The sequence below is a fragment of the Pelophylax lessonae genome (assembly GCF_965119305.1).
Source record: "Pelophylax lessonae genome assembly, chromosome: 3".
NCBI classification, from domain to species: Eukaryota; Metazoa; Chordata; class Amphibia; order Anura; family Ranidae; genus Pelophylax; species Pelophylax lessonae.
This window is the reverse complement of record NC_138770.1, coordinates 579,560,049-579,574,496: the sequence shown is the minus strand read 5'-3', so window position 1 is coordinate 579,574,496 and position 14,448 is coordinate 579,560,049. Positions and strand designations below refer to the sequence as shown.

Here is a 14,448-nt window from a genome sequence, read left to right as displayed (position 1 = left end):
TTGGCGTTCTGTATTTGGAATTTGACGGTCAGTTTTCCGGACCTCGGACTGAATGGAAAATTGGTAAGTGGACCTTTCAAGTTTACATTTGAGTACCCCTGTACTAGTGGGTTATGCTGCCCTAGTATGAATGTGAGTTAGGGACCATCGATTGTAAGCTCCCTGAGGGCAGGGACTGATGTGAATGTAAAATAGATAATGCGCTGCGTAAATTGACAGTGATATATAAATAATAGATACAAGTCAGCAGAGAGGTGTGTAGCTGTCACTGTGACAACATGGCCCTACTGCACAGGAGAGCAGACAGGGGGAGCAGTACAATCTCCGCCCCCGAGACCACTACAACTCCCATGATCCTTCACTGCGGACGTGCGTCCCGACGTCACCCCGGGGCCATTCCTCTCCTCTGTGTTTATGGCCTTACGTGCTGACGTTACCGGGTAGCGATAGCGTCGCCTCCGGCAGACTGAGCTCTGTTGTTGCAGCCTCCGCTGTGTGTCGGCCGGCAGCCAGAGAGCGCTGCACTGGTACAGGCCGGCCTTGTCGGTGAGGGGAGGAGGAGCCGGGCCGAGGTCTGTGTCATTGTTAGCACTCCTGTCATCGCAACGCTGCCAGCAGCAGGCCTGTGAGTGAGTCCGGGCTCAGGGAGGACCAGTTCTCCGCTCCAGGGCTGGGTGAGTGACAGGGAGGCGGGTGTGTTTACATCACAATGACCGGCTATAGCAGCGGTGCCCCCACCCTCTGCTATGGTCCCCTCACCCTCTATGGTGCCCCCTCCCTATACCATGGTCCTCTCACCATCCCCTATGGTGCCTTCACCCTCTGCCATTGTCCTGTCACCCTCCCCTATGGTGCCTTCACCCTCTGCCATGGTGCCTCCACCCTCCCCTATAGTGCCCTCACCCTCCTCTATGGTGCCCCCACCATCTCCTACGGTCCCCTGCCCTCTGCCATGGTCCCCTAACCCACCTCTATGGGTCCCCCACCCTCTGCCATGGTCCTCTCACCCTCTATGGTGCCCTCATCCTCTTCCATGGTCCTCTCACCCTCCCTCTATGGTGCCCCCACCCTCTGCCATGGTCCTCTCACCCTCCCTCTATGGTGCCCCCACCCTCTGCCATGGTCCTCTCACCCTCCCTCTATGGTGTCCCCACCCTCTGCCATGGTCCTCTCACCCTCCTCTATGGTGCCCCCACCATCTGCCATTGTCCTGTCACCATCCTCTATGGTGCCCTCACCTTCTGCCATAGTCCTCTCACCATCCTCTATGGTGCCCTCGCCCTCCTCTATGTTGACCCCCGCTCTCTGCCATGGTCCCTTAACCCTCCTCTATGGTGCCCCCACCCTCTGCATTGGTCCTATCATCCTCCTTTTTGGTCCCCACACCCTCTACCGTGGTCCCCTCACCCTCCTCTATGGTGCCCTCACCCTCCTCTATGGTGCCCTCACCCTCTGCCATGGTGCCTCCACCCTCCCCTATGGTGCCCTCTCCCTCCTCTTTGGTGCCCCCACCCTCTGCCATGGTCCTCTCAGCCTCCTCTATGGTGCCCCCACCCTCTGCCATGGTGCCCTCACCCTTCTCTATGGTGCCCCCACCATCTCCCACGGTCCCCTCACCCTCCTCTATGGTGCCCCCGCCCTCTGCCATGGTCCCCTAACCCACCTCTATGGGTCCCCCACCCTCTGCCATGGTCCTCTCACCCTCCTCTATGGTGCCCTCACCCTTTGCCATGGTCCTCTCACCCTTTATGGTGCCCTCACCCTCTTCCATGGTCCTCCCACCATCCTCTATGGTGCCCTCACCCTCCTCTTTGGTGCCTCCACTCTCTGCCATGGTCCTTTCACCCTCCTCTATGGTGCCCTCACCCTCTGCCATGGTGCCCCCACCATCTGCCACAGTGCCCTCACCCTCCTCTATGGTGTCCCCACCCTCTGCCATGGTCCTCTCACCCTCCTCTATGGTGCCCCCACCATCTGCCATTGTCCTGTCACCATCCTCTATGGTGCCCTCACCTTCTGCCATGGTCCTCTCACCATCCTCTATGGTGCCCTCGCCCTCCTCTATGTTGACCCCCGCCCTCTGCCGTGGTCCCCTAACCCTCCTCTATGGTGCCCCCACCCTCTGCATTGGTCCTATCACCCTCCTTTTTGGTCCCCACACCCTCTACCATGGTCCTCTCACCCTCCTCTATGGTCCCCTCATTCTCCTCTATGGTGCCCCCACCCTCTGCCATGGTCCTCTCACCCTCCTCTATGGTGCCCACCAGGTCTGCCATTGTTCCCCCTCCTCCATGGTGCCCTCACCCTTCTCTATGGTGCCCCCACCTCTGCTGTGGTCCCCTCCATGCACAGGATGGACATAACAGGTCCCATCTCCCTCTCCAGGATCACCCTACAACTTTCCTCTCTCTTTGTCTGTCCGCCTGAAATCTGGGGACATGAGGAAGGTTTAGGGGATGGGGGTGGGGGTTAGACACCCATATAACCCAATAATGCAGAATTCTGATCACACTTTTCTTTTATTTTTTCATCTTGTGTTTTGATGATTGTGAGCAGCAGCACTGAATACTAGCAGAGGAGGATCTGAGAGTTAGCAGTTCACATTAGATGCGATCATGTCCTCTGCTCTGTACACATCACACATCCCAGAGTCCTCCGGCCATCTTGGATCAGGAGGAGGCTGAGAGTAATGTTGGCCATACACTATACGAAAAATCGGCCGAAATTCGGTCATTTGGACTGTTCTTCATTTTTTCGGCTAGTTAATGGGCACAAATCGGAAATCGGTTGTGACATTTTTGAGCTGAAAAAAAACAGGACGAGTTTGGAAATATTCTGTCAAACGAATGATAAATTGAAAGTTATGTTAATATGTTTCTCGTCCAACCTGTTTGCACTAGGTAGATGTGAAAAACGAACAAAAAACGGATTCATTTATGTCCATTGAACGATTTATCAGTCATTACATGATGACACGATCGTTTGCTCTCACAGCTGAGAGTTCGTTTTTCGAAAATAGTGTTCAAACTATTTTTTATTATTTAGGGTATGGCCAGCATAACAGAAGGGATGCTTTTGAATTAGGAATACATTCTGGATTTTTTTTTAAACCAGTTTAGTGACACTTTAAAGTGGAAATAAACCCTCCTATTCTTTTCAGCCATGGAAGCTGCCATCTTAGCCTCTTTTTGATCTGCAACTGCCAAGATGCTGTACATGTGACCAGATATGACATCTGCCATTTGATGGTTTGAAAGATTGGTGGAGAGCACAATCAAATGTTAGTTACAGTTAGCGATCCCAGCATTCCAGGAATGTAACAGTTTTTTTAAATGTTACGTTGATGGGTTTAGTGTTGCTTTAACCACTTGCCTACTAGGCCTATTTTTGACATTTGGTGTTTACAAGCTAAAATCTGTTGTGTTTGCTAGAAAACTGCTTAGGACCCCCAAACATTATATATTTTTTTTTTTAGCAGAGACCCTAGAGAATAAAATGGAGATTATTGCAATATTTTTTTATCACACCGTATTTGCGCAGCGGTCTTCCAAATGCAATTTTTTTGCAAAAAATTCACTTTTTTGAATTAAAAAAATTAGAAACCAGTAAAGTTAGCCCAATTTTTTCCCATAATATGAAAGATAATGTTACGCCGAGTAAATAGATACCCAACATGTCATGCTTCAAAATTCAACAAAATATAGAAAATTTCCGCGCTAATGTGATGAGAAAAAAAGCAAATATAACAGCAGCCAGCACAAAATCAACTAACAGTGACTTAAATGAACAATATATTATAAAAGTGCAGCGCTAAAAGATATCAATATTCACAAAATTAATAAGAAGAATAAATAGTGTCCAAATGAATGAGACCCAATATTCACAAAATTGTGAAAAGAAAGGAAAGTGTCCAAATGAATAAGTCCCACAAAAAATGGTGTAGGGTAAAAATAAATCCACATGCAGGATATTCCAAAGAGGGGATTCTTTCCCGTGACACCAAGGGTATGTGAAGGAGGGGAGCACCTCTGTGATTGGATATAGTAAGCAGCTTACCAGATTTCCGTGGCTGCTCAAATTAATGAGTCAGCCTCTCCCGGCTAATAATCAAACCAGTGTGGTCAGATGTTCCGTGGTTACTTTTCCAAATAAAAGGAACCGCCTCTCGAGATGTATGGTGGAATCGGTATAATTGGGGGATATTTAGGATTGGCACTCCTCAGTAAATTCCATCAGCCATAAATGAATATGTGAAGAAAAAAACGAGGCCCATAGCGTAATCCCGCATAAACTTGTAACAATATTTATTAAAAAAACATACTCCCAATGTACCGAATATTAACAGGCATATCACAAGCTGGACATGGGGTGAAGGTGCGGCGTCCCGCAAATGTCCCAGGCAGCAAACAGAAAAAAGCCGGCTACTTCCAGGGGGCGTGTGGACGTTGCGTCTGGAGTCGCCAACGTTTCGTCATCAAAAGACATCGTCTGGGCGTGGCTCCAGACGCAACTCACATGCCTATGTACCCCCGTATCTCCGCTGAGTGGCCGTGAGCCGCCAATCGCTACACATCCGCTCACGGAATGGCGACAAACGTTGGTACTTAAAAATCCCCATAGGCGACACTTTAAAAATTTCTACAGGTTGCCATCTTAGAGTTACAGAGGAGGTCTAGGGCTCAAATTATTGCTCTTGCTCTATCGATCGCGGCGATACCTCACATGTATGGTTTGAACACCATTTACATATGTGGGCGGGGTTTCCGTATGCGTTCGCTTCTGCGCGCGAGCTAACGGGGACAGGACGCTTTAATTTTTTTTTTACTATTTATTTTATTATTTTTTTTTACACCATTTAAAAAAAAAATTGATCATTTTTATTTCTATTACAAGGAATGTAAACATTCCTTGTAATAGAAATAGGCATGACAGGACCTCTTTTTTGTGAGATCTGGGGTCAAAAAGTCCTCAGATCTTACAAGTACACTAAAAGATAGAAAAAAATGAAAATAAATTGAAAAAAAAAAAAAAAAGGGACCTTTAAGCCGGTTGCTAGGCAACGAAGTTTGCCGTAGCTCCGGTCCTCCAAGACCATAGAGTCGAGTGAGGGCAAGCTCGTTTTCCCCGCTGCCGGCGGGGGAGGGGGGGGGGACACCTCTTCCGCCATCCCGGAAGGGTGATCCCGCGGCGAATCCGCCGCTGGGACCACCCTTATCGGAAAGCCGATCGCCTGCAGTTTAAAAAAATACCGGGGTTATGGCAGCTATCTGCTGCCATAACACCAGTATTTCGGTTTAAACGCAGGACGTATATATACATTGGCGGGTAGGGAGGTGGTTAACCACTTTACCACCGGAGGATTTTCCTGCTTTACGTCCAGGCCACTTTTTGCAACTTGGCACTGTGCGACTTTAACTGACAATTGCGCGGTCATGCAACGCCGTACCAAAACAAGATTTACATCCTTTTTTTTCCCCATAAACAGATTTTTCTTTTGGTGGTATTTGATCACCTCTGCGCTTATTTTTTTGCAATATTAATAAAAAAAAACAAAAATTTTGCGAAAAATTTACATTTTATACTTAAATATCCAATATATTCAATTTTTGTCATATATTTAGGCCAAAATGTATTTAGCTACATGTCTTTGACAAAAAAATTCTCAATGAGCGTATTTTTAACCGCTTTAAGACCGGAAGATTTTACCCCATTCCTGACCAGGCCATATTTTGCGATTCGGCGCTGCGTTACTTTAACGGACAATTGCGCGGTCGTGCGACGCTGTACCCAAATTAAATTTATGTCCTTTTTTTCCCACAAATAGAGCTTTCTTTTGGTGGTATTTGATCACCTGTGCGATTTTTACTTTTTGCGCTATAAACAAAAAAAGAGCGACAATTTTGAAAAAAAAAACAATATTTTTCACATTTTTTTTATATGAAATTCCCCCCCCCCCCAAAAAAAAAATGTAAAAATCAAAATTTTTTAACATTTTAGGCCAATTTGTTTTCTGCTACATATTTTTGGTAAAAAAAATCGCAATAAGCGTATTTTGATTGGTTTGCGCAAAAGTTATGTCATTTTTATTTTTTTTTACTAGTAATGGCGGCGATCTGCAATTTTTTTGTTTTTTTGTGGGACTGCGACATTGGAGCGGACAGATCGGACCCCTAACTGACATTTTCTGACACTTTTGGGGTTACCAGTGACATTACTACAGTAATCAGTGCTATAAATATGCACTGTTACTGTAATAATGACACTGGCAGGGAAGGGGTTAACTTTATTGGTGATCAAGGGGTTAAATGTATGCCTGGTGCTTACTGGCGTGTGTGGGGGGAGGGGATTGTGTGACACAGACACAGATCGCAGGTTCAGCTATGCTGAATCCTGTAATCTGTCCCTGCCTGTCACATAGGAGATCCGCCCGCTTTGTTTACACAAGCGGGCGGGTTTCCTCACTCGATCCCCGACGATCGGGGAAGAGGGGCAGTGATCACCGCCTCTCCTCCCCTGGCCCGACTCCCGCTGTGTCTGAATACAGCGGGAGCGAGCCTCCGGTGGCGCGCGCGCCGCAGAGAAGGGGAGGAGTCCAGCGACGAAGGTCTATACGTACGCACGTTGCTGGACGATAACGAGCCGCTTTGCCGCAGTACCAGCTCAGTGAGTGGTCGGCAAGTGGTTAAATTGGAACTAAACCCATCAATTTAAGTTTACCAGTCTGTTCAAGGAATGCTGTAAATGATAACCCTTAGTTGCTTGTGCTCTCCACCAATCTGTCAAACCATCAAATGTCTGATGTCATAGATAAGTTGGCAGCTTCCTTAGTAGTAAGGCCTGGTTCACACCTATGCATTTTTTGTTGCCTTTTGCAGAAACGAACTACATCTACATCACACTACTATCGCCAGGAACGATAACTTTCACAGCTGCCTGTGCTCTCAAACAAATTGTCACGCTGTGGGTCATAACTGATCACATGTGCAGAACCAGGATAGCTGTAAATCAAATGGATGGAGGCTAAGATTCAAAACCCCTCATGATCTTAATCCAGCATTTCCATAATTCATGTAACAAGTGCAGAGCCGTTTAAAAAAAAAAAAAAAAGCAGCCCGCAAATGTTTAACATTGCTCAGAGAGATATAGAAACATTGTATCATTTGGTTCTTTTAGATCAGGGATTCTAAAACTACGGCCCTGCAGCTGTTGCAGAACTACACATCCCATGAGGCATTGTAAAACTCTGACATTCATATACATGACTAAGCATGATGGGAATTGTAGTTCCTGAACAGCTGGAGGGCCATAGTTTGGGAACCCCTGTTTTAGATCAAAGGGATGAACTTCAGTCTGCAAATGAGGGCAGTTTAACCACTTGCCGACTGCCCCACGCAGATATTCTGCAGCAGGGCGGCTCGGCTTCGCAAAATCACGTAGATCTATGTGATTTTTTTGCATGTGGTCTCGGCGGCTCGTGTGTGCCCCCAGAGCCGCGCTCCCGCTGTGATTAGACACAGCGGGAGGAGGGGCGGTAGTCGCCCCTGGCCTCCTGCGATCGTCAGAGAAACTGACAGAAGACCCACCTACTTATGCTAACAAAGCAGGCGGTTCTTCTGTCACACAGGCAGAGAGAGATCAGGAGTTTCAGCTAAGCTGAAACCCTGACCTCTCTGTGCCTGTCACAGAGCCCACACACTCACACACACAGTCAGTAAGCACAGTTAGGCATACATTAACACCTTTGATCACCCCCAGTGTTAACCCCTTCCCTGCCAGTGTCATTTATACAGTAACGGTGAATATTATTTAGCACTGATTACTGTATTAGTGTCACTGGTCCCCACAAAGTGTCAAAAATGTCAGTTAGGGGTCTGATCTGTCTGCCGCAACGTCGCAGTCCCGCTAAAAATCGCTGATTACCGCCATTACTAATAAAAACAAAAAATAAATAAAGTCCAAAAATCTATCCAGTAGTTTGTAAACGCTATAACATTTGTGCAAACCAATTAATATTTGCTTTTTGGGATTCTTCTTACCAAAAATTTGTAGCAGAATACAAATTTGCCTAAACTGATAAAAAAAAAATTAGATTTTTTGAATCTTTTTATTGGGAATGTTTTATAGCAGAAAGTAAAAAAATTGTGTTTTTTTTTCAAAATTGTTGCTCCTTTTTTGTTTATAGCGCAAAATCTAAAAACCTCAGAGGTGATCAAATACCACCAAAAGAAAGCTCTATTTGTGGGGGGAAAAAAGATCAATTGTATTTGGGTACAGCGTCGCACGACCGCGCAATTTTTCATTAAAATAACGCAGTGCCCAATCGCAAAAAATGGCCTGGTCATTAGGGGGTAAAACTTTCCAGAGCTGAAGTGGCTAACCACTTAAAGACGAAGCCTTTTTCTGACACTTGTTGCTTACAAGTTAAAATAAGTATTTTTTTCTGGAAAATTTCTTAGAACCCCCAAACATTGTATATGCTTTTAGTAGAGACCCTAGAGAATAAAATGGCGGTTGTTGCAATATTTTTTGGCACACTTTATTTGCGCAGCAGTCTTTTAAACACAATTTTTGGGGGGGAAATACACTTGAGTTAATTAAAAACGAAACAGTAAAGTTAGCCCTATTTGTTTGTATAATTTGAAAGATGATGTTATGCTGAGATTTGTAATCTTTATTCTAAGCAATAAAATAGTGATTCTCATTTTATCCAGAATTGTGGAGCTCTAATGGAGGTTGATATGAATGGCCCTAAAGCCTGTGGGTTGTCTGAGCAGAGTGATGCCATACACACACTGGCAGTTTCGGTGAACTCGGATTAGCACATATGATCGGTGGTTTTGCTGTCTAACAGCTGTGTGCAGATTGGGACATCTGCTGAGGAAGTAGAGCAGCTAGCGAGGCCCATTTCACCTTGTAGTTCCTTAACAGCTGTGGAGTCACGAGTCACCCAAGAATGATTGTTATGTACGTGTGGGACATCGCCTGGTGTATATTCAGCATACCCTCATCTGCTTCTGTGAAGGCTCCATGAGTGCCAGATCCCAACCAGTTTTTCTGCGGGTCAGATAACTATTCAGTTATAATTCTGGGGATGTATGAGGAATGCAAAAAATATCCAGATACCTTCTAAGGTGTTGCAGAATTTGGAAATTAATTTATTCTGCAAAATTATGTAGAGAAATAATATGTATTGGAAGATATTCTTTTTTAATGGTGGGTTGCAAATATTGAATGTTTACTGGCTGGACCAAAAATCTGTCCACTCGACCTCCTTTATATACACAGGGGTTGATTTATTAAAACTAGAGTGCAAAATCTGGTGCAACTATACATAGTAACCAATCAGCTTCCAAGTTTTTTTGTCAAAGTTTAAGGCCCCTTTCACACATACGGTCCGTTCAGTTCATCAGTTCAGTCACGTCAAATGTATCAGTTTTTCGTCCGTTTTTTTGTCCGTTTTTCATCCGATCCGTTTTTTTGACGGATGAAAAATAGGGCATTCATCCGTTCAAAAAAACGGACATTGACGGAAGCGGATGAAAACGGATGTTAACGGATGATCATCCGTTGTGGTCCGTTTTTACATAGAGATACACTGATGTCCGTTTTTCATCCGTCAACGGATGGATGAAAAACGGACAAACGGACAGCATGTGTGAAAGGGGCCTTAGTCTCCTTTTACACAGGCTTTCTGGCCGGCGGACTCCGCTTTGATCCGCTGAACCCAGCTGAGCAGGCGGGTGACAGGTCCGTCTCCGCTTACTTTGCAGAGACAGACCTGTCAGATCCCCGCTCTCCTCTATGGGAGATCGGATGAAAACGGACCGCCTGTCCGATTTCATCTGATCCTCCAGATGGATGGAACAGGGGTTTCCATCTGTCTGGATTTCGTGGATCAGATCGGATAGCAGCGAGGGTCAGAGGACATGTCATCTTCTGCTCCATAGGGGTGCATGGAGCATCTGATCAGGTCTGCCTGAAAAAACTGACAGGCGGACCTGAACGGAAAGCCCGTGTGAAAGGGGCCTAATGCCCCGTACACACGTGCAGATTATCTGAAGACTTTTTCCTTCAGATTTACCTTTTCTATGTAGTGCAAGGGCCTGCCGGATTGCATACAAATTGAAAGTGTTTAGGTTTGACCTCATATTATATGGTTTTGGTAAGTCTGCAGACAAAAGTCTTCAGATAATCTGCACGTGTGTATGGGACATTAGTGAACAAGCTGAAGTTAGAAGCTGATTGGCTACCATGCACAGCTGCACCAGATTTTGCATTCTCCAGTTTTAGTAAATCAACCCCACTGCGACTTGTGTTTTTGTCTGAAATGTCAATATGGATACCCTGGTCACCTTCAAATCAGCCATTACTGGGATGAACATGGCAGAGATATGTGTGTCCCACTTGTTCTCTTCATTATAGATCTCTATGTTACACTACTTGTATCATTTTATACTCTCAATATGACAAAACTTGCATCTTTTATAAAGCCCTATTCAAGGGTGATACTAGTTCATTAGTGCAACTGCAACAAAAACATTTGAGTACTGCCCCTGATACTTTTTTTTAAAATTCGCACCAATATTCAAATTTTCAGGACAAGTTTTCGGGGGGGGGGGGGGGGGGGGATCCTTTTTTCGTAGGTGCGATCAGTATTCTGTGCACAAAACACATCTCTATTGCAAACACATTGCAGTGCCTAATTCCTAATGGCATCCCAAACACACCCGTCAGTGCACATGCACTAAATCGCACCAGCATGCGTTTCGACTTATTTCTGTGCAGTACATTATAAGAAAAAGATCATGCACTTTTTTATTGCAATTTTGCTGCAGTAGACTACCTAATGCAACATAGGTTGTGTGTTAAAAAGGTTTATCAACACACGTGCGTTGCTGCTGTATATAGATGTGAACAGCGGCTAATGTCCTGCTCTGGAGACTGTGTGAGACTTTGAAAGTTACCGCTGGTTTAGATTTGTTTTTACATTCTATTCCTTAAAATGGATATTAAAAGTTGCTGTTGGTGATTTGTATGTTGTACCTTGATAATGATATGTCCGTTTGTGATTTGTTTAGAATGTGTCAGCTGTTTTCTTTGATCTCTCTCTGAGGTTGCACAATAGGTTTGTGCTCTGTGTGCGGGATATATATTGAGCCGTCTTTGTACAATGTGTTTGCTGTTGCTTACTCATTGATTGGTTTGTTTGGGTTGGCGCTTTGTGTGGGGTTGTAGGGTGTGATTGGTTATTAGGATTTTGTAAAGATTTATATTTGAGCTAGGATAAACACAATAAAGCTACTCATGGCAATGAGTTTGTATAACCCGTCGCATCTTTTAGGCAAATAAAGGGTTTGCTGCTTCTTTGTCCGTCAGTTCAGAACCCATCCTGCTCCCTCCGGAGGGGCTTACATCTGTCTTCCCTGGCAGGACCACGGGTCTTTGTCATGAATTCTGTTGCTGTGGGATCCTGAGATTTCTTTGCATATAACCTTCTATAGCATTTAATTTTAATGTTCTTTTTAAATGTGTTGGCAGAATTTGTTTATCATACAGGATTTACATAGTGCCAACAGTTTGCCCAGTGCTTTATAACATGAGGGCAGACAGTACAATTATAATACAATTTATTACAGTAGAAATCAGAGGACCCTGCTAGTTAGAGTTTACAATCTAAGGGCTCTTTCACACGGGCGCTCCGTATGTCCGTATTTCATCCCAATTTTTTTTTGCGGATGAAAAACGGACATAATGCATGTCAATGGGATTGCGGATGTCAGCTGATGACGATCTGCTGACATCCGATTTTCGTCCTTTCAGTTCTGTTCCGTTTTTTGGAACAGAGCCCTACTTTTCTTCCGTTTGAAAAACGGAACGGATGCAAAATCGGATGTCAGCGGTGTCATCCGCTGACATCCGCAATCCCCATAGACTTACATTATGTCCGTATATCATCCGCAAACGGTTGGGATGATATGCGGACATACAGTGCGGATGACACAAGTGTCATCCGTGTAAAAAAAAAAAAAAAAAGTGCCGCAGCGGAATAAAAAATCGGAGCGGCCGTGTGAAAGAGCCCTAAGAGGAAATATGAATATATATATATATATTGTATATATCTTTGTTTATTATTATATACAGTGCCTTGAAAAAGTATTCAAACCCCTTGACATTTTCCACATTTGGTCATGTTACAATCAAAAACGTAAATGTGTTTTATTGGGATTTTATGAAACCTCTAACTAAAATCTAGTGGAACCAATTGCCTTCAGAAAGTCCCCTAATTAGTAAATAGTCCACCTGAATGTAATTTAAGCTCTGTATAAATGCAGCTGTTCTGTGAAGCCCTCAGAGGTTTGTTAGAGAACCTTAGTAAACAAACAGCGTCATGAAGGCCAAGGAACACACCAGACAGCTCAGGGATAAAGTTGTGGAGATGTTTAAAGCAGGGTTAGGTTATAAAAAAAATATATATCTCACGGAGCACTGTTTAATCCATCATCCGAAAATGGAAAGAGTATGGCACAATGCAAACCTTCCAAGACATGGCCGTCCACCTAAACTGAGAGGCCCGGGCAAAGAGAGCATTAATCAGAAGCAGCCAAGAGGCCCATGGTAACTCTGGAGGATCTGTAGAGATCCATAGCTCAGGTGGGAGAATCTGTCTTAGGGACAACTATTTGTCGGGCACCCCACAAATCTGGCCTTTATGGGAAAGTGGCAAGAAGAAAGCCATTGTTTCCACTAGATTTTAGTTAGAGGTATCAGAGTAAAGAGGCTGAATACAAATGCACTCCACACTTTTCAGATATTTATTTGTAAAACATTTTGAAAACCATTTATCGTTTTTCTTCCACTTCACAATTATGTGCCACTTTGTGTTAGTCTATAACATAAACCCCCCCCCCCCCAGAAAAGAAATCTACGTTTTTGGATGTAACATGACAAAACGTGGAACATTTCAAGGGGTGTGAATACTTTTTTAAGGCACTGTAACATTAAAGAGGAAGTAAACCCTCCTCTGACACTTGTACCTATAGGTAAGCCTATGATAAGACTTACCTATAGGTACTGTAAATATCTCCTAAACATGTACCATTTAGGAGATCTTTACCTTACATGCAGCCAGTGACGTCACTGGCGCATGCGCTCTGAAGGAACGGCCGCTGGTGCTGTTCCTTCAAAGCCCCGTGCCGTGACCACCGGCTCCCACGCGCGTGCGTGCGTGCGCGCGCGGGAGTGACGTCACCGCGGCTCCGGCCAATCAGATGGCCGGATGCCGCGATCCCGGAAGGCTCATTCTAAGGTAAGTATTTCATAATGAGCTAGTATACAATGCATACTAGCTCATTATGTGTTTCTCTTTCAGCTTGTAAAAAAAATAAAAAATGTAACTGAGTTTACAACCTCTTTAATAGGCTTGAGATGACTTTTTATACTAAATAGCCATCTATGGCTGAATTAATGTGTTCAGAAAATACATATTTCGTAATAACTGTATGTGTTAATGTATATGACAGTTGACAGTAGTTGTAGAGGAATAACATTATAGTAAATTGGGAGAGAGATAAACAGATATCCAGTCACAGAGGTCATATACTTTGTGATGTCAACTTCATTTCCTTTGAAATGTTCGATATGTTCTGTGGGCTGTGGCACCAGATGTTGGGTACAGTATGAAGTGCCATGTCATTTCTGGAGGAAGTGTTAGACATGATGTTGTTTTTTTTTTTTTTTTTTTTTTTCATATAGCAACAGATTTTAAAGACCAATTAGGAGGAAGTTAACAGGATGAATACATGATGTATTTATTCAACATCAAAACAAAAGACGTGATGCATCTTGACACATCATGTGCTGTGTCTGTTGTTTACTTTTTGCCTATATTTCAGTTTGTTAATTTCTGGAATTAAACACTGGGATAACAGCCGGTTCACACTGGGGCGACTCAAAGTCTCCCCGACTTTGAGCTGCCCCGTGCAGCACGACTTCATCGCGGCTTGCAAACGACTTCTATAATAGAAGTCAATGCAAGCCGCCCCGAAGTAGTGCAGGAACCTTTTTCTAAGTCGGAGCGACTTGAGTCGCTCTGATTAAAACGGTTCCATTGCACAGAATGGAGCATGACTTGCCAGGCAACCAAATTGCCTGACAAGTCGTGGCAGTGTGAACCGGGTCTAAGTGTAGCCTCGGCAGTGAGGGGCTGGTTTACTAAAACCGGAGAGTGCAAAATCTGATGCAACTGTGCATAGTAGCCAATCTAACTTCAGCTTGTTCAATTGAACTTTGACAAATAACCTCCAAGATGATTGGTTTCCATGCAGAGCTGCACCAGATTTTGCACTCTCTAGTTTTAGTAAATCAACCCCAGTGTGTCAATGTTCAAATAAGCATCGTCTTTTTTTACTTTAAAACTGAACTCCAGGATAAGAGTCATTGGGTCCCTTT

The 14,448-nt window shown here is 44.4% G+C and overlaps 1 protein-coding gene across 2 annotated transcripts in view; it reads left to right on the top strand.

Annotated features, from left to right (window-relative positions):
- Nucleotides 1-422: 422 nt before the first annotated feature.
- PELI1 (pellino E3 ubiquitin protein ligase 1) overlaps nt 423-14,448 on the top strand; it is a 127,918-nt gene continuing 113,892 nt past the window's right edge. For both annotated transcript variants that reach the window (XM_082250162.1, XM_082250160.1), the window contains exon 1: nt 423-674. The gene's annotated coding sequence lies outside the window, so the exon portion shown is untranslated. The remainder of the gene's footprint in view (nt 675-14,448) is intronic.